Genomic DNA, 23,663 nt, shown 5'->3' on the forward strand with positions numbered 1-23,663 from the left:
AAGGTGGGATGGATGAGTGGAAGGTGGGATGGATGAGTGGAAGGAGGGATGGATGAGGAGAAGGAGGGATGGATGAGGAGAAAGAGGGATGGATGAGGAGAAAGAGGGATGGATGAGGAGAAAGAGGGATGGGTGAGGAGAAAGAGGGATGGGTGAGGAGAAAGAGGGATGGATGAGGAGAAAGAGGGATGGATGAGGAGAAAGAGGGATGGATGAGGAGAAAGAGGGATGGATGAGGAGAAAGAGGGATGGATGAGGAGAAAGAGGGATGGATGAGGAGAAAGAGGGATGGATGAGGAGAAAGAAGGATGGAGGAGGAGAAAGAAGGATGGAGGAGGAGAAAGAAGGATGGAGGAGGAGAAAGAAGGATGGAGGAGGAGAAAGAAGGATGGAGGAGGAGAAAGAAGGATGGAGGAGGAGAAAGAGGGGTGGGGGAGGAGAAAGAGGGGTGGGGGAGGAGAAAGAGGGGTGGAGGAGGAGAAAGAGGGGTGGAGGAGGAGAAAGAGGGGTGGATGAGGAGAAAGAGGGATGGAGGAGGAGAAAGAAGGATGGAGGAGGAGAAAGAAGGATGGAGGAGGAGAAAGAAGGATGGAGGAGGAGAAAGAAGGATGGAGGAGGAGAAAGAAGGATGGAGGAGGAGAAAGAAGGATGGAGGAGGAGAAAGAGGGGTGGAGGAGGAGAAAGAGGGGTGGAGGAGGAGAAAGAGGGGTGGATTGAGGAGAAAGAGGGGTGGAGGAGGAGAAAGAGGGGTGGAGGAGGAGAAAGAGGGGTGGAGGAGGAGAAAGAGAGATGGAGGAGGAGAAAGAGGGGTGGAGGAGGAGAAAGAGGGGCGGAGGAGGAGAAAGAGGGGCGGAGGAGGAGAAAGAGGGGTGGAGGAGGAGAAAGAGGGGTGGAGGAGGAGAAAGAGGGGTGGAGGAGGAGAAAGAGAGATGGAGGAGGAGAAAGAGGGGTGGAGGAGGAGAAAGAGGGGCGGAGGAGGAGAAAGAGGGGTGGAGGAGGAGAAAGAGGGGTGGAGGAGGAGAAAGAGGGGTGGAGGAGGAGAAAGAGGGGTGGAGGAGGAGAAAGAGGGGTGGAGGAGGAGAAAGAGGGGTGGAGGAGGAGAAAGAGGGGTGGAGGAGGAGAAAGAGGGGTGGAGGAGGAGAAAGAGGGGTGGAGGAGGAGAAAGAGGGGTGGAGGAGGAGAAAGAGGGGTGGAGGAGGAGAAAGAGGGGTGGAGGAGGAGAAAGAGGGGTGGAGGAGGAGAAAGAGTGGTGGAGGAGGAGAAAGAGTGGTGGAGGAGGAGAAAGAGGGGTGGAGGAGGAGAAAGAGGGGTGGAGGAGGAGAAAGAGGGGTGGAGGAGGAGAAAGAGGGGTGGAGGAGGAGAAAGAGGGGTGGAGGAGGAGAAAGAGGGGTGGAGGAGGAGAAAGAGGGATGGAGGAGGAGAAAGAGGGGTGGAGGAGGAGAAAGAGGGATGGAGGAGGAGAAAGAGGGGTGGGGGAGGAGAAAGAGGGGTGGAGGAGGAGAAAGAGGGGTGGGGGAGGAGATAGAGGGGTGGGGGAGGAGAAAGAGGGGTGGGGGAGGAGAAAGAGGGGTGGGGGAGGAGAAAGAGGGGTGGAGGAGGAGAAAGAGGGGTGGAGGAGGAGAAAGAGGGGTGGATGAGGAGAAAGAGGGATGGAGGAGGAGAAAGAAGGATGGAGGAGGAGAAAGAAGGATGGAGGAGGAGAAAGAAGGATGGAGGAGGAGAAAGAGGGATGGAGGAGGAGAAAGAAGGATGGAGGAGGAGAAAGAGGGGTGGAGGAGGAGAAAGAGGGGTGGAGGAGGAGAAAGAGGGGTGGATTGAGGAGAAAGAGGGGTGGAGGAGGAGAAAGAGGGGTGGAGGAGGAGAAAGAGGGGTGGAGGAGGAGAAAGAGGGGTGGAGGAGGAGAAAGAGGGGTGGAGGAGGAGAAAGAGGGGTGGAGGAGGAGAAAGAGGGGTGGAGGAGGAGAAAGAGGGGTGGAGGAGGAGAAAGAGAGATGGAGGAGGAGAAAGAGGGGTGGAGGAGGAGAAAGAGGGGCGGAGGAGGAGAAAGAGGGGTGGAGGAGGAGAAAGAGGGGTGGAGGAGGAGAAAGAGGGGTGGAGGAGGAGAAAGAGGGGTGGAGGAGGAGAAAGAGGGGTGGAGGAGGAGGAGAAAGAGGGGTGGAGGAGGAGAAAGAGGGGTGGAGGAGGAGAAAGAGGGGTGGAGGAGGAGAAAGAGTGGTGGAGGAGGAGAAAGAGTGGTGGAGGAGGAGAAAGAGTGGTGGAGGAGGAGAAAGAGTGGTGGAGGAGGAGAAAGAGGGGTGGGGGAGGAGAAAGAGGGGTGGGGGAGGAGAAAGAGGAGTGGAGGAGGAGAAAGAGGGGTGGAGGAGGAGAAAGAGGGGTGGAGGAGGAGAAAGAGGGGTGGAGGAGGAGAAAGAGGGGTGGAGGAGGAGAAAGAGGGGTGGAGGAGGAGAAAGAGGGGTGGAGGAGGAGAAAGAGTGGTGGAGGAGGAGAAAGAGTGGTGGAGGAGGAGAAAGAGTGGTGGAGGAGGAGAAAGAGTGGTGGAGGAGGAGAAAGAGGGGTGGGGGAGGAGAAAGAGGGGTGGGGGAGGAGATAGAGGGGTGGGGGAGGAGATAGAGGGGTGGGGGAGGAGATAGAGGGGTGGGGGAGGAGAGAGGGGTGGAGGAGGAGAAAGAGGGGTGGAGGAGGAGAAAGAGGGGTGGAGGAGGAGAAAGAGGGGTGGAGGAGGAGAAAGAGGGGTGGAGGAGGAGAAAGAGGGGTGGAGGAGGAGAAAGAGGGGTGGAGGCGGAGAAAGAGGGGTGGAGGAGGAGAAAGAGGGATGGAGGAGGAGAAAGAGGGATGGAGGAGGAGAAAGAGGGATGGAGGAGGAGAAAGAGGGATGGAGGAGGAGAAAGAGGGATGGAGGAGGAGAAAGAGGGGTGGAGGAGGAGAAAGAGGGGTGGAGGAGGAGAAAGAGGGATGGAGGAGGAGAAAGAGGGATGGAGGAGGAGAAAGAGGGATGGAGGAGGAGAAAGAGGGATGGAGGAGGAGAAAGAGGGATGGAGGAGGAGAAAGAGGGATGGATAATCGAGAAGGAATCATTTCGTTGGTTGCTGAACCTAATACAAGATGACCTGGATCAAGCTACGACGATTAGCAATGCGCTGAATGTCCTCTAACAATAATAATTGTCCGTGACCCATTGATTCTATCCAAGTGCATCATTTCAATTGGATGTTGTAGATATGGGCGGAGTTTCACAGGCCAATCAGATGTTTAGACGCACACAACGAAACGGCTGTTTGGACATGCGTTTTGCTGTGTGCATACAAAGATGTTTTTGTCAGCGTTTAAGGGTTAATATCGCTGATCTCCATACTAACCACTGATACTACACTAACTGGGTAAGGTGACTAACGTTAATTGGTCTGGTGGGCCCGAAGGCACCAGAAGTGCTCCATCCGCCATATTGCTACACCCACAACACAGAAAATCCCATTTGTGTAAATTCGAATACCTGCTTAAAGGTGCATATTTCCTCCAAAAATTCAACATTCCCACTTGATTTAATCCATTCCCGGGTTGAAAAAGGCATAAGCATTGTTATATTGTTTCTGAAATCAAAGGAGAAGAGGAATCACATTTCATCGGTAAGTGGCACTCACCTGAGTAAGTAACTCCTTGTGGGGACTCATGGGACACCAAAGATGGCGGACACGTAACTTCAAAAAAAATCTGCTTCCCCTCCTCTCCAGAAGGATAGAAATGAGGGATCAATACTCTTCAAAAGAAAAACGACTCCCGGAAATTGAAAGTAGTTTAGGAGTCGCGGAAAGCGAGAGAACGAGGCCATTTCGTAGGGTTCGAAGCTCGTTTATTCGTACAGAAATCTCCAGCTCTCTGAACGCGAAGTCGCGAACGGAAGTGGGAAAGCTTTTATAAAGCCAAAACCCTCTTCGGAGGGCGTGGCTCCGACAACCGCGCGTGCGTCACAGCCAACAAACCAAAAGCCCCACAGGCTCCGTGCACGTGGATTATGACCAAACATAAGGTAACCGCGACATGCGAATAAGTTAACCGCGACATGCGAATAATGTAACCGCTACAGTAGCAAATTTTATTTTTTATTTATTTACATCAGCACTAAATGTTTATTTTCTGTAAATATATTAACCATTACTCATTGTTCACGTCTTTTCCCCCCTTAAATGTTTCTTCATTTCATTTCCATCCTTTTTTTCGTCTCCTACGATGACGACGCTCACATTTCCATCCAATAGCTATTGCTCATCCACTTTACGTCAGCAGTGAGGTAATTGGTGACGTCACCAACCGGTAAACCGATATATATTTTTACCTTCGCAAAAGCGGAAGGTTATGTTTTGATCGCTGTGTATTTATTTGTATGTCTGTGTGTGTGTGTGTGTGTGTGTGTGTGTGTGTGTGTGTGTGTGTGTGTGTGTGTGTGTGTGTGTGTGTGTGTGTGTGTGTGTGTGTGTGTGTGTGTGTGTGTGTATGTTATTCGCATAACTCAAAAAGTATTCAACCGATTCGCATGAAATTTGGTGGGATGATAGGTTATTATCCGGGAACCATTTGATTAGATTTTGGAATCGATCGGGTCAAAGGTCAAGGTCAAGGTCATGAAAAGGTCAAAATCGTCTTTTTACCATAGCGCGGTCAATTTGTGTCCAATTTGTATGAAACTAATGCCAAAATGTTCAGAATTCAATGCCCAATCTTGTGATATGCGACATGACACTCTGACGTCATAACCCTTGTTAGCGGTTGGGGGCCAAAGGTCAGGGGGGTCACGCCCTTGCAAAATGTGCGGTTTTTTAAAAATCATAACGCGGTCAATTCGGATCCAAATTGGATGAAAGTAGATGTGTCATTCTTATGTGTCATGATGTTTTCGACTGTTGGTGCAATTTGAAGAGATGAAAAACAGAACATATATATATATATGCATATTTTTTGTCATAACTCGGTCAATTCTTATCCGATTTGCATGAAATCAGCACCAAACTGTTCACTGTTCTGTTCCCTACACTCCCATGCCAAGTACAGAACAGTAGCTGCGGCGAAGGTATGCGCTCTACCGAGTGCCCGTTCTAGTTTGACTTATTTTCACTTCTCCTCATTCTCCTCATTCCCCCCATGCATTATCTTCGCTCTCCTTCTCACCTTCGGCTTCTTCCTTCTCACCCTAGTCTTTCTCCTCCTCGTCGTCTTTTTCTACCGATAACTAGATGGTATTCATTGAAGACTTACCCTGCGCAGTCAACTTGGTGCGAGCCACTCTTCTGTTTTTGAAGTTTTTTTTTCTTTGATCCAATATGGCTGCCAGACCACGTGAGCGATGACATCATAAATTTATATTCTCTAATATAATTGTTGCATAGATCACGCTCAATAAATTTCAAACTGATCAGTTTCCTAAATTCCAACCCTGAAATTCCTTCGCTGAATCCTGCACCCTGGTGAGAAGTCTACACACTTGTTGTCCCTGTCGAATTATGACGTCATAATTATGGCACCAATGACGTCATCGTTAACAACATATATTCCCCATATGGAGTTCTTTGCAATGAGCCATGCTTCAATTTTTTCCATAGGGCGGTTTTGGAGATATAGAGGTGCAACGTTTTTCGGTTTTTCCAAGATGGTGCCTGTACCACATGACATATGACGTCATGATTATCATTAAAATATTCCACAGGAGGAGGCGCCCCTATTGTGAAAATTTTGTGTCAATCGGACCAGGAATTGCAGGGAAAAAAATTCATACTGATCGAATCAAGCGTTGTACTTGTTGAATTATAACGTCATAATTAAGGCGTCATAATTAACGTCATCATCAGCGTTTTCCGGTCCGGTCGTGAGAGGACGCTGGCGTCGTTTGCTCGCCGCTTCTCTGACTGGACCATTGTCCGTGTCTTGCTTTCCTGGTGGTCGTGGCGGATTTATGGCCATTGAGTCTTCCTCTGCGCGGTCCCGGCTCTGCTCTGCTGCTCCGGGCTTCACCTGCTCGGCTCCATCGCTGTTTCCTCGGGCCCACTCCCGTTGGTTGTGTCGATTGTTTCGCCTCCTCACCCTTGGCCGCGTGCTCGCTTTGCCTTCGCTCCTGCTGGCATGGCTCTGCGGTACTCTGCCGCAAGGCTTCTCGTGCTTAAAACCCGCTCCACCCCATCATGCATCTCTGCAATCAGATCGAATGGACTCCTGCGTCGACCCAGGTACATTCACCGTGGCTCCGGTCGTAAGTTTGTTTATTTACAATCAGGTCACTCCATCCCCATCCTCTGGTCGGCTCAGCGCACTCCCACTCATCGTCCCAACACACCTGGTCACAACAACGCACAAAATCGCACCTCCTGTCTGCGAACCCTGGCCAAATCACCTGGATTCATACCCGCCGTACAAAACAACATCAAGCTCACCCTGTTCAATACCCGGTCCCTCAACAACAAATGCCTCATCCTGAACGACTACATCCTGGAAAATAAACTGGACTTTCTCTGTCTCACTGAGACCTGGCAACAACCACTGGACTACTACACGCTCAACCTCACCACACCCAATGGATATTCTTACATCAATAAACCACGCTCGGAGGGCCGAGGTGGTGGAATTGCCGTTATTCACCGACAAGACATCAAGACCAACCTCATCTCCATCTCATCTGCTCCATCATTTGAACACCTGGCTTTTAAACTCTCTGGTCACACACAGTCAGTCATGGCTGTTGTCTACCGCCCTCCCAAACCACACCCATCATTCCTGTCTGACTTCTCCTACTTTCTGACCCAGCTATGTTCCCTCTCCCCCTCAATCCTCCTCCTTGGTGATTTCAATATCCACATGGACTCCACTGACTCCACGCTAACCACTGACTTCACTGATTTACTCACCTGCTTTAACCTCACTCAACATGTCAACTTTCCTACCCATAACCGTGGTCACATTTTGGACCTTGTCTGCTCTACTGGACTAATTTTGCACCATCTCTCTGGCTCCGACCTCACTCTCTCTGACCACCTAGCCATCACTCTGACCATCAACATCCCCACCCCAGCACCAAGGCATTATCGCACTATCAACTTCCGTAAGCTAAACGCTTTTTCACCTGCCTCATTCTCATCGACCCTCTCTGAAAAAATGTCCACTTCTCCCTTCGTTGACCTCCACACCCCTTCTGACCTCACTGACTACTACAACCACACTCTCTCTTCCTGCCTTGACCAAATTGCGCCTATAAAAACCAAAACAGTTTCTTTCACCCATTCTGCTCCCTGGTTTACCCCTGAGCTCCGCCTAATGAAAACTCGTGCTCGCCAACTTGAAAGACTCCGCAATAAAACAGGTCTCACAGTTCACTCCCAGGCCTACAAGGACCACATACAACACTATAAAGATGCCCTCTCCCGCGCCCGCTCCGCCTACTACTCTCAAATTATCCACTCTGGCTCCGGAAACCCAAAAGCACTCTTCTCTACAATAAACAAACTCCTCAGCCCCCTGAACACCACCACCCAGTCATTCACAATAGACAACTGCATCTCCTTCCTTTCATTCTTCCAACGCAAAATTGAAAACATCTACAACAGCTTGACCACCGCCGCACCCGCTCCCCCTCAAACCACCTGCCCCCCCTTATCCTGCCATCCCCTGTCTCAATTCTCCCCAGTCTCCCCTACTGACCTCTCTGAACTCCTCATCGGAATGAAAACTGCCACCTGCACTCTTGACCCCATCCCCTCCAGCTTTGTCAAGGCCTCCCTTCCTGCTCTTTCTCCACTTATCATTGCAACAATAAACTCCTCCCTGTCTACAGGCATCGTCCCACCATCCCTCAAAATTGCTGCTGTTACCCCCATTCTGAAAAAACCTGGACTAAACCCTGACACCCTAAATAACTTCAGACCCATCTCCAACCTACCCTTTCTGTCAAAGGTTTTGGAACGCGCTGTAGCCACTCAACTCAAGCATCACCTCTCTGCCAATAACCTGTATGAAACATTCCAATCCGGATTCCGGTCCAACCACAGTACTGAAACTGCTCTCCTCAAAATCACCAACGACCTTCTCCTCTCCTCTGATGCTGGCAACCTCAACATTCTCATCCTCCTCGACCTCAGCGCTGCCTTTGACACCATCGATCACACCATCCTCCTCACCCGACTTGAAACCACCTTTAACATTACCGGCACTGCCCTCTCTTGGATTAAATCATACCTCTCTGACAGACGTCAGTTCATCTCCATCAATAACTGCAAATCCCCCACTGCTCCCCTCCCCCAAGGTGTCCCCCAAGGTTCAGTTCTTGGCCCCCTCCTCTTTATCCTTTACCTGTCCCCCCTCGGTCACTTAATCCGCCGTCATGGTCTCCAATTCCACTGCTTCGCCGATGACATCCAGCTTTTCATCTCCACCAAGTCCATCTCCACCGCCACCCACTCTATCCTGACAAACTGCATCACTGAAATAAAATCCTGGCTTCAAATCAACTTCCTCAAACTTAACTGTGATAAATCTGAAATAATCATCATTGGCCCAAAAACGCTCACCAAGTCCACCCATAACTTTGCCCTCAACATCGACGGTTTCCCAGTGTCCACCTCCCCTCACATCCGGAATCTTGGCATCATCTTTGACCAAACCCTCTCCTTCGACAAATACACTAAACAGATCACAAAGACAGCCTTCTTCCACCTGAAAAACATCGCCCGTCTCCGTCCATCCCTCTCCTCTGTGGCTGCAGAAACCCTCATCCACGCCTTCATCACTTCCCGTCTGGACTACTGCAATAGCCTCCTTTATGGTTCACCCTCAACAATCACCAATAAACTCCAATACATTCAGAACTCCGCTGCCCGTCTACTCACCCATTCCCGGACCCGTGACCACATCACCCCCGTCCTTTACAAGCTTCACTGGCTCCCCATCTCCCAGAGAATCCAGTACAAAATCCTCCTCTTGACCTACAAAGCCCTCCATAACCTGGCCCCATCCTACCTGGCTGACCTCCTCTCCAGACACACTCCCACCCGCAACCTCCGCTCTGCTGGTACCAACCTCCTGACCCCCCCCATCCGGACCAAATTTAGATCCTGGGGGGACAGGGCCTTCTCCATCGCTGCTCCCACCCTCTGGAACTCGCTACCTCACACCATCAGAGACTCCTCCTCACTCACCACATTCAAAACATCACTCAAGACCCACCTGTTCAACACTGCATTCAACATTTAACCCACAGCATCTAACCCCTGACTATCTCCTCTCCTTCTCCCTCCTTTGTGCTTTGAATATTTCCCTATTGATTCTTCTTTTTTTGCAATTGTCTTTATGTTTTGCTATGCGTTATGTTTTGCACTCTGTCAAAGCGTCTTTGGGCTTCCTGAAAAGCGCTATATAAAATAAATGCATTATTATTATTATTATTATTATTATTATTAAGGTGCCGATGACATCATCATTAACATATCTTATTCCCCAAGCGGAGTACTTGACAATGAGCCATGTTTCAATTTTTTCCATGAGCGGTTTCGGAGATATAGAGGTGCAACTTTTTTCGATTTTTCCAAGATGGCGCCTGTACCACGTCATCGATGACGTCATAATTATCATTAGAAAAATTTAACAGGAGGAGCCGCTCATATTCTGAAAATTTCGTGTCCATCGGACTAACAGTTGCAGAGGAATCTTTTTTTAATACTGATCAGATCAAGCTTTGTACTTGTCGAATTATGACGTCATAAGGAAGGCACCGATGACATCATCATCAACATATATTATTCCCCATGGTGAGTACTTGACAAATAGCCATGTTTCAATTTTTTCCATTGAAGCGGTTTGGGAGATATAGAGGTGCAACATTTTTTCCAAGATGGCATCCGTACCACGTGACCTATGACGTCATAATTATGAATAAATAAATTCTACAGGCGCAGGCGCTCCTATGGTAAAATTGAAAAGTCCTATATTATGTGTCAAAGAACAACCATTCGCATTTGGCTGTTAATGCTTTCTCTCCCTAGGCTTGAATAAAATAAGGTGCGGAAAATATATAAATAAATATACAAAACAACTCTGCTTCAGATTCTGTAAATGGCTCATTAGAAACCCTTTTTTTATTTTGATTTGAATATCACAACATTTCCCATCACACAATCTGAAATCTTACCATAAATTTGTTTATACAATTTAAATGACAAAGGAATGGCAGGTATTTTGTTTTCCACATCAATATGTCGATTTATTCCAAGCCACAAGATAGATCTATATTATAGATGTCCAGTTGATGCACATTGTCCAGGTGTCATATTTGCGGACTCCAGGTACAATGGTTTCATTCTGAAAAAGAAGAACAGAAAACGAGAGAATAATTGACAGGTTTTAAAATCGGTTCTCATACTCGGTTTAACCGATTTTGTTTCCACCTTCAAACCGTGACGTCATTTCCTCAATGTCGATTATTTGACATATTTGTTTGCATCTCATTCTCTCAACATATTTGTTTGATGCCTGAAGATGAACCACAAATGGAGTTTGACATTTTGAAATATTACTGTGACAAGTTGACAACTGACATGACGACTCGGAAGTCTTCCTACCATGTGTGCTGCTGGAATGTCTCCTGTGAGTTTGATTATCAAGGATCCAGGACAGGCAGAGGATGGCCTAGAGGTACGCCCACTCACACCTGATCCGTCTCATCTGGGTTTGAATGTCGGCCCAGCTAAGAATTGTCACCTTTGTGTTTCCCAGGCACGGTGAGGAAATGAACGTATTGTCGTGTGACTACCCTGTAGTGAACACCGCAGGGCGACACAGATGACCAAATGAGCTTTTCTCCAAGGCGTTCAATCCAAAAATGAAGGTATTATTTACACGCGAGGGAAGGAGTATGATGAACTTACCTAGACGGCTTCCACCCGACGTCTTCGCACCTGGATAAATTAACTCAAATGACACAGGATTAAAATGTACAAAAATACTGGCTTTATTAAAGAAAATGCCGATCACAAAGAATGCACGATAAAAAAAACTATGATTCCTAAACGGGACGTTCCCACTCAGACTCAATTACAACACAAGGGAAAAAATAACTGGAAAATAAATGTGTTTGTGGGGCACTTAGCTCTAATCGGCTCTTGAACCTTGTCAGGAATCGTCTTGGGCCACACGTCCTTGCACGCGAAACCGCAGGCTGCACTCCCCGTGGGCGCGAACTAGGCCTCATGCGCGGTCTGTTTACTCCTCGCTCCGTGCGCGAAATGAACAGGCCGCGTCCGCTCGGTCACCACCCGCGCTTGTCCTCACGATCTCGTTCACCAACACCAAAGCCAGAGGATGCGAGCCAGCCTCGAGAAGACGAAGAAGAGCGATGTCAGGACATGACCATTTGTCGTCAAAGCCAGGGCTCGAGAGACAAAGAATAAGCACGGAAATCAAGCACAAGGAAAAGCCAAGAGAGAAGAGAACTCGTGAACTTCGCCGGTCATTGTTGAATCCCGAAAATCAGAGCCAGCCACGAGAAAATGTCGGGGAGACGACCGCTCGCCACCAAACCCAGAACATGCGAGGAAATCAAGAAGCAAGAAGAGAAAATCGTGGCGTCTCAAGGAATGTCCTTCGCTGAAGAGGAAGAAAATGTCGGCCAGAATGCTCCTTTATAGTCAAGGCTCTGATGTCATCCTACGACGTTTCCACAATCCCATAGTTCCTTCTTACCAGTCTTGTGCGCCAATCAATCCCGGACCAATCACTGCTCTTCGGGGCGTGGCCCCACGGACCTTTTGTGCCTGTGTGCTCACCAGGTCGATGTTATCCGCGTTAATACTCAATGTCCTGTTTCCGGTTGGTTTTAATTTAGTGTCATAAATGGGTAATTTCTTACAATGTGTGTGTGTTGCTGGTGTCATAAGGAACAGAGGGAAAAAACAGAGGCCATTACATACAGGGGATTAATTACCTATAATCCCCCGCTAATTAACATACCCCACGCCTCGTGATGGGAACGAAGACACGCTCTTCCAGGACATACAGTCTACACAAATTTCCTACTTATTACATGGGGTTTCTTCTTCTTCACGACAGTCAGAGCACACCACCTATGCAATTCCACCTGGACTAAAGTATTGCCTACCCCCTACAAACATAACATTATGCACTGTCCATCGGTTGGATGTAAAGCCAGATGTCCAATATGTACGCATTACTTGGTGGACATTAACGATCCCTTGGTATCTTTTGTGAAGAGTAAGTGAGTTATCTCCTGCACCCTGAATAACTCACAAATTTCTGCTCTAATCTACAGGGGGCACTGCACCAGCGATATGTCCATGCTCCGATTAGTTAATGCGAAACAGGTACCCACGTGATGCTCACAAAATAACGGAGGAATAGAGGATCTGAGGCCAACCTATCAAACTGGTGCACTGGAGGGAAGAGGTTGCATCATGGAGAATACCACTGTTGTAGATGAGATGACGTCAAAGTTACTGACACGTGATATCTCACAAACAAAACAGGACATGATGTGTCGGGTCCCCTGGCTCAAAACTCACATCATCCCAGTTTCTCTGATCTATCTTAACAAGGTTGATTGCTCTCATTTGGGAAAGGTGTTCAATTATTATTGATCCTATTGATGGATTATTTCCTCATCATCAAAACGATGAAATAAATATTTTACTGAAATAATTAATGAGGAAGATGCACGACTTTACTCACCAAGATGATGATGGTGATCCCTCTTGGGCTTCCGAGTTGGATGCTGCACAGACCAATGACAATCCTTTGTCATTAAATGGATGACCTCAAGAACAAGTCATCAAATTAAAATCTGATCAACACGGGCAAAAGTTCTCAAAGCAAAACAAGAAAGCAATCATGGATTGCAGACGCTCGCCAGGACGTGTTTTTAGAGGTTTTTTTAAAAGCCTTTGTGTTAAAACAAATATGACGGCCGAACCACGTGACCGATGACGTCATCTTTTTTTTCTCCACCAATGTGTCACTAGATGACGAGCAAGAAATTTCATCTTGATCGATGAAGTTTTGTACTTGTCGAATTATGACGTCATAATGGAGGCACATATGACATCATCATTTACATATTTTATTTCCCATGGAGAGTTCTTTACAATGAGCCATGTCTCAATCATTTCGATGCAGCTCTTATGGAGATAGAGGTGCATATTTTCCGCTTTTTCCAAGATGGCGCCTCTACCACGTGACTTATGAAGTCATCATTATCATTAAAAAAATTCTAGAGGTGGAGTTGCACCTATGGTGAAAAATTCCTGTCAATCAGACCAACGGTTGCAGAGAAAATCATATTTATTCTGTGCGGACAAACAGACAGACAAACGCACTCCAATGCAATAACCTCTCCGCGGACGAGGGTAACTAGTTTCGCTAATTTCGTTTAAAGTTATTAATATCAAGGGAGGTCTTGCTATTTACCAAATTTGGGGTTAAAGTAATGTCGGCGAAGATGAATGAAGATAATTCTCAGGTTAAATTTCCTGATCTCATCAACAATAGAGAGTTCATAGAACACATCACTCCATGCTGTCTTTAAAATATAAGGTTGGGGGCGGAGCCTACTAGCAGCAAATCTGATTGGTCGTGATGATGTAAATGGCCGTAACATTTTGAATCGGGTTTCTGAAAATACAAAAAGGCGATTTCTGGTCTGGAGTGTTCAAATATAGAATTTGGAAGTAAGGTAATCTTCATGCTGATGAAGCTTCACTTCATGTAAGGAAGGAAAACTTCAATTCAAATAAAACAAAGATGTTTATGGTCGGAGAAAAAAGAAATTCCGGAAGTTTACCGCTGTTAACGTCTTATACACCGCCTTATTTAACACAGGTACATTATTTACTCGTGCCTGTTGTTTGTATCCTTTAGAATGTCCTTAAAAACAGGAACGTTGTTTGGAATGACTTTCAATTTTGTCTGACTGCCAGGCAGACAGACAGTAAAAAATTTGATCTTACTACTCTGTGCGTACAGAATCGGGATGAATTCAAAGACCAAGTACTGTAAAACGGCAAACGTGTCTTCCGATTCGTGTTCAAAATATAACATTTCCATATAACGTGTTCAAATAAGTAGTTCCTCCATGAAAATCAAAAATTTACGATCATTCTTCGATCATAAACTGACAAGAGGGACAGACAAACGAACAGTTGGACAAACTGACATGACCCAATTGCTTACCCCCACTTTTTGCTTTGCATTCGTGGGATAATTAAAAAATTATAGCATCTGAATCTTCACCAAAATCTAGTCAATTCGTCCTTGTCAAACACCCAAACTGTCCGCCAAATTTCGTCTGAATCCGTCTAACTTTTTGAGATGTCATACTCACAGACAAACAGACAGGGGTGAAAACATAACCTCCGTGTCCACCTTCGGTGGTGGAGGGGACAAAACCCCGTTCTTGATTGCGTTCCCCAGCTTATATATTACAGGCTCAGACTTGTACCAACCCCGCAGAGCAGGGGTTGACCTTTATCGGGCACCGTGGTCCCCTTTTTGAAGCAATGTTTTATGGACTGATGCCCTTCCTGCCGCCAACCCTGTTAGTCGCCTCTTGAGACACACAGAGAATCACCAGTGAACTGGTACTCAATTTGCGGACCTCGGAAGGATGACAGGCTGAGTCAACTCCCCTGGCGTTAATTCAACGATCGATACGAACCCAGGATCCGAGGATCCCAAGCCGGCACCCTAACCGCGAAGCCAACACCAGGCTAAAGGCTCAGACTTGTACGATGTTGTTTTTATTTATTTTTTTGTATACAGGATCGAGGCTCGTGAAAGAGCTAACACTTATCACACAAAAAATCAAACAGACACATAAAACATATAATAAGGGGAGCGGTAGACAAGATGGGGAGAGAAGGGGAAGCACAAACACAACATTTGAGAGCAGGGACATTGGGAGCTCTGTGAGAGGGAGAGGGCTTGGGGGGAGGAGGCGTGGGAAGGGGTGGTTTTGAAGTATAAAACACAAGGACATCAAGGACTTCCAGGAAAGAAGTTGGTATTTCAAAAAAGTGGATCTGGGGTGAAATTAGCTGGGGTAGAAAAGATCAAGGTTTTGGATGGGGGGAAGATAAGAGATGGTGGTGAACAGCTGTTTTAAAGACTTGGAGGGAGGAGTGGGATTGAAGAGAGTGAGGGAGTTTGTCCCATAGGCGGAAGAAAAGAGGAATGAAGGTGAGCAGAGAGTCTTGATTTTGGCAGTTTAACCATAAGAGGGTTGCTGGCAGATCTTGTGCGACCTGTAGGAATATTTGGGGTACAGAGCCCAGAGAGAGCTGGGGGAGCAAGGCCGGAGAGGAGTCGGTAGAAGACAGAAAGACCACCAACCTGCCTGCGGTGAGTGAGTGAAAGGCCCTCGGAGTTAGCTTCATCGCGGGAGATTCCAATGATTCTGAAAGCTTTGGTTTCAACAGCGTGAAGACGAGCTAGGTGTGAGGTCGGAGCAAAAATGTTGCAAAAAGAAATCCTCCAGATCCGAGCAGCACAAACATTGGTTACGAAGAATTCGAAGATTGATAAGGACAAAGTCCTCGTGTGAAGCTCTTCATGAAAGCAAATACGTCATCGGGCAAAACAGAAATTGTTAGGGGCCATCTAAATATTACCTCTCCAGGATGGAAAAAGGAAAATGAAATGGAAAAATGAAAAGCAGGTAGATATGCTTGAGAAGGTTATTTAGCCAACTATGAGAGGAAATGGAGAAAAGGGAAAGGGGATCTGGAGTGGAAGTGAAGAAGAGAGGATTGTGTGGGACATATTGCACAGGTGTGGCAGTGAAGGGCTTCGGGTGAAAAACTACCTACGGCCACAAAATACAAATTTAATCAGTTAATCCCACGGGACAAATAAAACAGCATTTAGACAAGGATGGAGCAAGGTGTACATCTGAAATAGAACAACCGATTAACCTCTTGTTTTCCCCACTTAAAAACAACTATGGAGTTATCCTGTAGGTGAGAGTTATCCTGTAGGTGAGAGTTATCCTGTAGGTGAGAGTTAACCTGTAGGTGAGAGTCAACCTGTAGGTGAGAGTTATCCTGTAGGTGAGAGTTATCCTGTAGGTGAGAGTTAACCTGTAGGTGAGAGTCAACCTGTAGGTGAGAGTTATCCTGTAGGTGAGAGTTAACCTGTAGGTGAGAGTTAACCTGTAGGTGAGAGTTATCCTGTAGGTGAGAGTTAAGCTGTAGGTGAGAGTCAACCTGTAGGTGAGAGTTATCCTGTAGGTGAGAGTTATCCTGTAGGTGAGAGTTAACCTGTAGGTGAGAGTCAACCTGTAGGTGAGAGTTCTCCTGTAGGTGAGAGTTATCCTGTAGGTGAGAGTTATCCTGTAGGTGAGAGTTATCCTGTAGGTGAGAGTTAACCTGTAGGTGAGAGTTAACCTGTAGGTGAGAGTTATCCTGTAGGTGAGAGTTATCCTGTAGGTAAGGGTTATCCTGCAGGTTAGAGTTATCCTGTAGGTTAGAGTTATCCTGTAGGTGAGAGTTACCCTGTAGGTGAGAGTTATCTTTGGCATTGATTGTATTTGCAGCTCACGCTGCGTTTGAACCTGATGTCGAACTTGGTCATACGTACATCTACAGGTATTCGCATCATTTGGTTTCACATAAGAAAGGAAGACGAAAATAAAGGGAAAAAAGTTCAATTTGGGGGAAAAGGGTTTTGCAGCAATTGCATCGCCAAGTTCTTCCCAGGTCCCATGTCCAGAAAATGAAATAGTTCGATTTCTTTAAAAAAATAAAAAACATAAAATGTAATCCAATCATTCCTTACTTGTTCCATCACCTGGAATTGATCTTTATTCCTCAGTGCACCAGTACTACCTGAACATGCCCATGTTCCCGGGAATCCACCGTTTTTTTTCCCCAAGCGGCATCGCTGTTAGACAAAGAAAGAGAGAGAGAGGGAGAGAAGTGTATGCATATATCTATCTATATATACTGTACAGTGTCTGTGTTGTGTTGTCGCTGAACTACTCCCTCAAAGTTTTGTGAAATCGTACCAAACTTCTGGGGTGCACATATCTCTTCCGTCCGCATGTCCTAAGGGTATTTGTTTTGAAAATTCTTCCAATTTTTATTTTGAATTTTTAAGGGAAAAAATTTTTTTCAACATAACTTTTCAACTTCAATTGTTTATAAAATGTGATATCACGTATATTACAAATACATTTGTGCATTATGATTGTTTGAATTATGATTGGTTTAAACCATGACAAAACGGCAACTCGGGTACAGTCATTTATCTATACTAGGGCATGCCCGTACTATATCTATATCTAAAATTATATCCCCCCCTCTATTTACATGAAATGGTTTGGTACATGAAATGTTTTGGTCCATTCGCAACGCCAAAGCGAACGGCGAACGCTTTACATGAAATGGTTTGGTTCATGAAATGTTTTGGTCCATTCGCAACGCCAAAGCGAACGGCGAACGGCTTGCGAGTACAGTGACAACTAATTAAACGGACAAATTTCATGTCATGTTTAGTTTTAAAACAGTTTAACGCCAACATATGGCATGCACGTACCCGTACGATCCGAAATGGCGCACGCTCTCACAGGAGCTCCGGAAGGTCGTATATCGCAGTTACGATGAATCGCAAATTCGTTTTTATTAGTTTTATTATTAGTTTTAAAACATAGTTTAACGCCAACATAGCGCCAACATAGTTTGCAAACGTGAAATAAATGAATACGCTCTCAAATGTGCCATCCGAGGCAGAGTGTGTCCGCCACGTTCGGCACACGCGATAGTTCGCTGCTCTCTGATTGGTTGAATCGTTTTTTGGACATAGCTCGGTAAGTAATTGTCCGATTAATATGAAACCTTGAAAAGGCACATCCTCGGGTCCCCAGCAATATACCTGGCAAGTTTAAAGTATATCGGACCCGTGGTTGTCGAGAAACAGCGGTCACAGACAAACAAACGTACAAACGTACAGAGATTACTGGAATTATAGATAGAAGATATCTACACATCTGGGCAGTGTCTGTGTTGTCACTTAACGACTCCCTCAATCTTTTGTTTCCGTGGTTGTGAAGTGTTTTTAATAACGTTGTGGTGGTTTTGAATCACGTGGTGGTGAGGTATTTTGAATTATGTGGTGGTGAGGTGTTTTTAAATGACGTGGTGGTGAGGTGTTTTTAATTAATTGGGGGTGAGGTGTTTTGAATTATGTGATGGTGAGGTGTTTTGAATTAATTGGTGGTGAGGTGTTTTGAATTACGTGGTGGTGAGGTGTTTTGAATTATGTGATGGTGAGGTGTTTTTAATTTCGTGGCTGTGAGGTGTTTTTATTTTCGTGGTGGTGAGGTGTTTTTATTTTCGTGGTGGTGAGGTGTTTTTAAATGACGTGGTGGTGAGGTGTTTTTAAATGACGTGGTGGTGAGGTGTTTTTATTTTCGTGGCTGTGAGGTGTTTTTAAATGACGTGGTGGTGAGGTGTTTTTATTTTCGTGGCTGTGAGGTGTTTTTATTTTCGTGGTGGTGAGGTGTTTTTATTTTCGTGGCTGTGAGGTGTTTTTAAATGACGTGGTGGTGAGGTGTTTTTATTTTCGTGGCTGTGAGGTGTTTTTATTTTCGTGGTGGTGAGGTGTTTTTATTTTCGTGGCTGTGAGGTGTTTTTAAATGACGTGGTGGTGAGGTGTTTTTATTTTCGTGGCTGTGAGGTGTTTTTAAATGACGTGGTGGTGAGGTGTTTTTATTTTCGTGGCTGTGAGGTGTTTTTAAATGACGTGGCTGTGAGGTGTTTTTATTTTCGTGGTGGTGAGGTGTTTTTAAATGACGTGGTGGTGAGGTGTTTTTAAATGACGTGGTGGTGAGGTGTTTTTAATTTCGTGGCTGTGAGGTGTTTTTAATTTCGTGGTGGTGAGGTGTTTTTAATTTCGTGGCTGTGAGGTGTTTTTATTTTCGTGGTGGTGAGGTGTTTTTAATTTCGTGGCTGTGAGGTGTTTTTATTTTCGTGGTGGTGAGGTGTTTTTATTTTCGTGGTGGTGAGGTGTTTTTAAATGAGGTGGTGGTGAGGTGTTTTTAAATGACGTGGTGGTGAGGTGTTTTTATTTTCGTGGCTGTGAGGTGTTTTTAAATGACGTGGTGGTGAGGTGTTTTTATTTTCGTGGCTGTGAGGTGTTTTTATTTTCGTGGTGGTGAGGTGTTTTTATTTTCGTGGCTGTGAGGTGTTTTTAAATGACGTGGTGGTGAGGTGTTTTTATTTTCGTGGCTGTGAGGTGTTTTTATTTTCGTGGTGGTGAGGTGTTCTTATTTTCGTGGCTGTGAGGTGTTTTTAAATGACGTGGTGGTGAGGTGTTTTTATTTTCGTGGCTGTGAGGTGTTTTTAAATGACGTGGTGGTGAGGTGTTTTTATTTTCGTGGCTGTGAGGTGTTTTTAAATGACGTGGCTGTGAGGTGTTTTTATTTTCGTGGTGGTGAGGTGTTTTTAAATGACGTGGTGGTGAGGTGTTTTTAAATGACGTGGTGGTGAGGTGTTTTTAATTTCGTGGCTGTGAGGTGTTTTTAATTTCGTGGTGGTGAGGTGTTTTTAATTTCGTGGCTGTGAGGTGTTTTTATTTTCGTGGTGGTGAGGTGTTTTTAATTTCGTGGCTGTGAGGTGTTTTTATTTTCGTGGTGGTGAGGTGTTTTTATTTTCGTGGTGGTGAGGTGTTTTTAATTAATTGGGGGTGAGGTGTTTTGAATTATGTGGTGGTGAGGTGTTTTGAATTACTTGGTGGTGAGGTGTTTTTAATTAATTGGGGGTGAGGTGTTTTGAATTATGTGATGGTGAGGTGTTTTGAATTACTTGGTGGTGAGGTGTTTTTAATTTCGTGGCTGTGAGGTGTTTTTATTTTCGTGGTGGTGAGGTGTTTTTATTTTCGTGGCTGTGAGGTGTTTTTATTTTCGTGGTGGTGAGGTGTTTTTATTTTCGTGGCTGTGAGGTGTTTTTAAATGACGTGGTGGTGAGGTGTTTTTATTTTCGTGGCTGTGAAGTGTTTTTATTTTCGTGGCTGTGAGGTGTTTTTATTTTTGTGGTGGTGAGGTGTTTTTAAATGACGTGGTGGTGAGGTGTTTTTATTTTCGTGGTGGTGAGGTGTTTTTAAATGATGTGGTGGTGAGGTGTTTTTAATTTCGTGGCTGTGAGGTGTTTTTATTTTCGTGGCTGTGAGGTGTTTTTAAATGACGTGGTGGTGAGGTGTTTTTATTTTCGTGGCTGTGAGGTGTTTTTAAATGACGTGGTGGTGAGGTGTTTTTATTTTCGTGGTGGTGAGGTGTTTTTAAATGACGTGGTGGTGAGGTGTTTTTAATTTCGTGGCTGTGAGGTGTTTTTACTTTCATGGTGATGAGGTGTTTTTAATTTCGTGGCTGTGAGGTGTTTTTATTTTCGTGGTGGTGAGGTGTTTTTAATTTCGTGGCTGTGAGGTGTTTTTATTTTCGTGGTGGTGAGGTGTTTTTATTTTCGTGGCTGTGAGGTGTTTTTAAATGACGTGGCTGTGAGGTGTTTTTATTTTCGTGGCTGTGAGGTGTTTTTATTTTCGTGGTGGTGAGGTGTTTTTATTTTCGTGGTGGTGAGGTGTTTTTAAATGACGTGGTGGTGAGGTGTTTTTATTTTCGTGGCTGTGAGGTGTTTTTATTTTCGTGGTGGTGAGGTGTTTTTATTTTCGTGGTGGTGAGGTGTTTTTATTTTCGTGGTGGTGAGGTGTTTTTATTTTCGTGGTGGTGAGGTGTTTTTAAATGACGTGGTGGTGAGGTGTTTTTATTTTCGTGGCTGTGAGGTGTTTTTATTTTCGTGGTGGTGAGGTGTTTTTAAATGACGTGGTGGTGAGGTGTTTTTATTTTCGTGGTGGTGAGGTGTTTTTATTTTCGTGGCTGTGAGGTGTTTTTAAATGACGTGGTGGTGAGGTGTTTTTATTTTCGTGGCTGTGAGGTGTTTTTAAATGACGTGGTGGTGAGGTGTTTTTATTTTCGTGGTGGTGAGGTGTTTTTAAATGACGTGGTGGTGAGGTGTTTTTAATTTCGTGGCTGTGAGGTGTTTTTATTTTCGTGGTGGTGAGGTGTTTTTAATTTCGTGGCTGTGAGGTGTTTTTATTTTCGTGGTGGTGAGGTGTTTTTAATTTCGTGGCTGTGAGGTGTTTTTATTTTCGTGGTGGTGAGGTGTTTTTATTTTCGTGGCTGTGAGGTGTTTTTAATTTTGTGGTGGTGAGGTGTTTTCATTTTCGTGGCTGTGAGGTGTTTTTAAATGACATGGTGGTGAGGTGTTTTTATTTTCGTGGTGGTGAGGTGTTTTTAAATGACGTGGTGGTGAGGTGTTTTTATTTTCGTGGTGGTGAGGTGTTTTTAATTTCGTGGCTGTGACGTGTTTTTATTTTTGTGGTGGTGAGGTGTTTTTAATTTCGTGGCTGTGAGGTGTTTTTATTTTCGTGGTGGTGAGGTGTTTTTAATTTCGTGGCTGTGAGGTGTTTTTATTTTCGTGGTGGTGAGGTGTTTTTATTTTCGTGGCTGTGAGGTGTTTTTAAATGACGTGGCTGTGAGGTGTTTTTAAATGACATAGTGGTGAGGTGTTTTTATTTTCGTGGTGGTGAGGTGTTTTTAAATGACGTGGTGGTGAGGTGTTTTAAATGACGTGGTGGTGAGGTGTTTTGAATTACGTGGTGGTGAGGTGTAATCGTCCCAAACTTCCAGTCTGCACCTACCCCTCCCCTATGTATGTGCTGAGGGGTTCTTTCTTGAAAAAAAAAAACATTCCACCTAAATCTTCAACCTAAATTGCCTATAAAAATGTAATATCACAAACACAACAAATACATTTGTGCAAAGTAATTGTTTGTATTATGATTGGTGCAAATCATGACAACACAGCAACTTAGGTACAGTCATTATCCTCAGCTAAAATGAGCCCGTTCCTCCGTAACGCGCGAGCCGAGCCGAGCCGAGCCGAGCCGAGCCGAGCTAGTATATATATATTTGGGGGCCGCTGAGAGCTGGGATCTTTGACGTGCACCAAGTAATGCCGGTGTAGGAGGATAGAATCACTCCACAGGATAAAATCACTCCCCCTAGGATTTTAACACTCCCCCTTGCAGGATCAAATGACTCCCCAGGATTATAACCCCCCCCCCCTATATATTTTGTGATTTAAACAATATTTATTGCATGGTAATGACATGCAACCATGACAAAGTTAATGAATATGAACATAAAATGATAAATGAATTGATAAACAGGGCAGAATGATGTCCTTTGTAAACGTCTCTCCCTAAAAATAAAAATACAATGTTTTTCGCATCCCCGCATTAAACTGGGTAAATGAAATAAAGAAAAGTATAAATTTAACATTCAAATAACTATATATTTTGATATTAGAGCATTCGCAGTAATCATTACGATACATTTACGATGTTTTATACAAAAAGGATATTTTCATTTCAACATATAATATGTCATTTTAAGTTACGTTCTATAAATTTACTTTGGTATAACTTTACAAACCCTAACCCTAACCCTATACATATAGATATGAAATGAAGTACACTGCATGATATATTTTTAAACCATAACAAAGTATAATAACTCATGTGAATATAAATGAACGGGAGTATTGATTAAATATACGGGGAAAACGGGACTCATGTCTTCTTTTGTTGTATTGAAATAATGATAGGCTCAAATATAGTACATGTATTCAACATGGGCTCAAATATAGTACATGTATTCAACATGGGCTCAAATATAGTACATGTATTCAACATGGGCTCAAATATAGTACATGTATTCAACATGGGCTCAAATATAGTACATGTATTCAACATGGGCTCAAATATAGTACATGTATTCAACATGGGCTCAAATATAGTACATGCATTCAACATGGGCTCAAATATAGTACATGTATTCAACAATTAAATATTAAGATCCGACAATATGATGCACATGCTTACACCGTATACACTAAAATACACAGTAAAATCTCTGTTGATCATTGCAACGATATCTAACATCCTGTGCGTTATATTTCCAAAGTAACTAAATATATCTTTCCATTCTTTCTGGGGGGTTGACTTTATCCTAATGGGGAGTGCTTTGATCCTGGAGGGAGTGTGTCGATCCTGACAGGGGGAGTGATTCTGTCCGAGGATAATTACACTCTCGAGTGCCAGTCCTAGGATTAGTTCACTCTAGAGTGATTTTATCCTCGGACAAAATCACTCCAGAGTGAGATTTTAGGGGAGTGAGAGAATCCAGCTACATCGGCAGGGGATTTCTATTCGGTGCGTAAAAGTGTAACCTGCAATATAACTCCCACTCGTACCTCTCCCCGCACCTCCCAAATAGGTGAAGTGAATCGGTTGTTGTTACAACACAAGACCAATGGACAGAACACGTTCTCTTATATTCTTCTACAGGGAAAGCAGGATATATTGCTACGTACCCTGGGTTTCTCATTGGTGAAAACAACCAGGCAGATAAGCAGCAGCAGTGGCAGGTAAACCCAAGATTTCATGGTGTCGTGGACCGTTGAGGTGAACAGCAGAGGCTTTAGACGTGAACAGACTCTCCTCTATTACTCTGCACTGACCAGTTGTCTGATCAAAGGTTGTTTAAAAAGACCACCGAGGCTCACAAACAACCAAAAG

The 23,663-nt window shown here is 44.9% G+C and overlaps 1 long non-coding RNA gene across 2 annotated transcripts; it reads right to left on the bottom strand.

Annotated features, from left to right (window-relative positions):
* Positions 1 to 10,068: 10,068 nt before the first annotated feature.
* On the bottom strand, positions 10,069 to 23,663 carry LOC144892215 (uncharacterized). 2 transcript variants are annotated; one of them, XR_013623422.1, is made up of 4 exons: positions 23,459 to 23,663; positions 16,821 to 16,913; positions 12,711 to 12,753; positions 10,069 to 10,328 (listed from the first exon to the last, which is right to left on the bottom strand). It is a non-coding gene; the product is annotated as an uncharacterized LOC144892215 (long non-coding RNA). The 2 variants fall into 2 exon arrangements; XR_013623421.1 differs by having other exon boundaries at positions 16,809 to 16,913.

The sequence above is a fragment of the Myxine glutinosa genome, chromosome 5 (assembly GCF_964187855.1).
Source record: "Myxine glutinosa chromosome 5, kmMyxGlut1.1, whole genome shotgun sequence".
NCBI lineage: Eukaryota > Metazoa > Chordata > Myxini > Myxiniformes > Myxinidae > Myxine > Myxine glutinosa.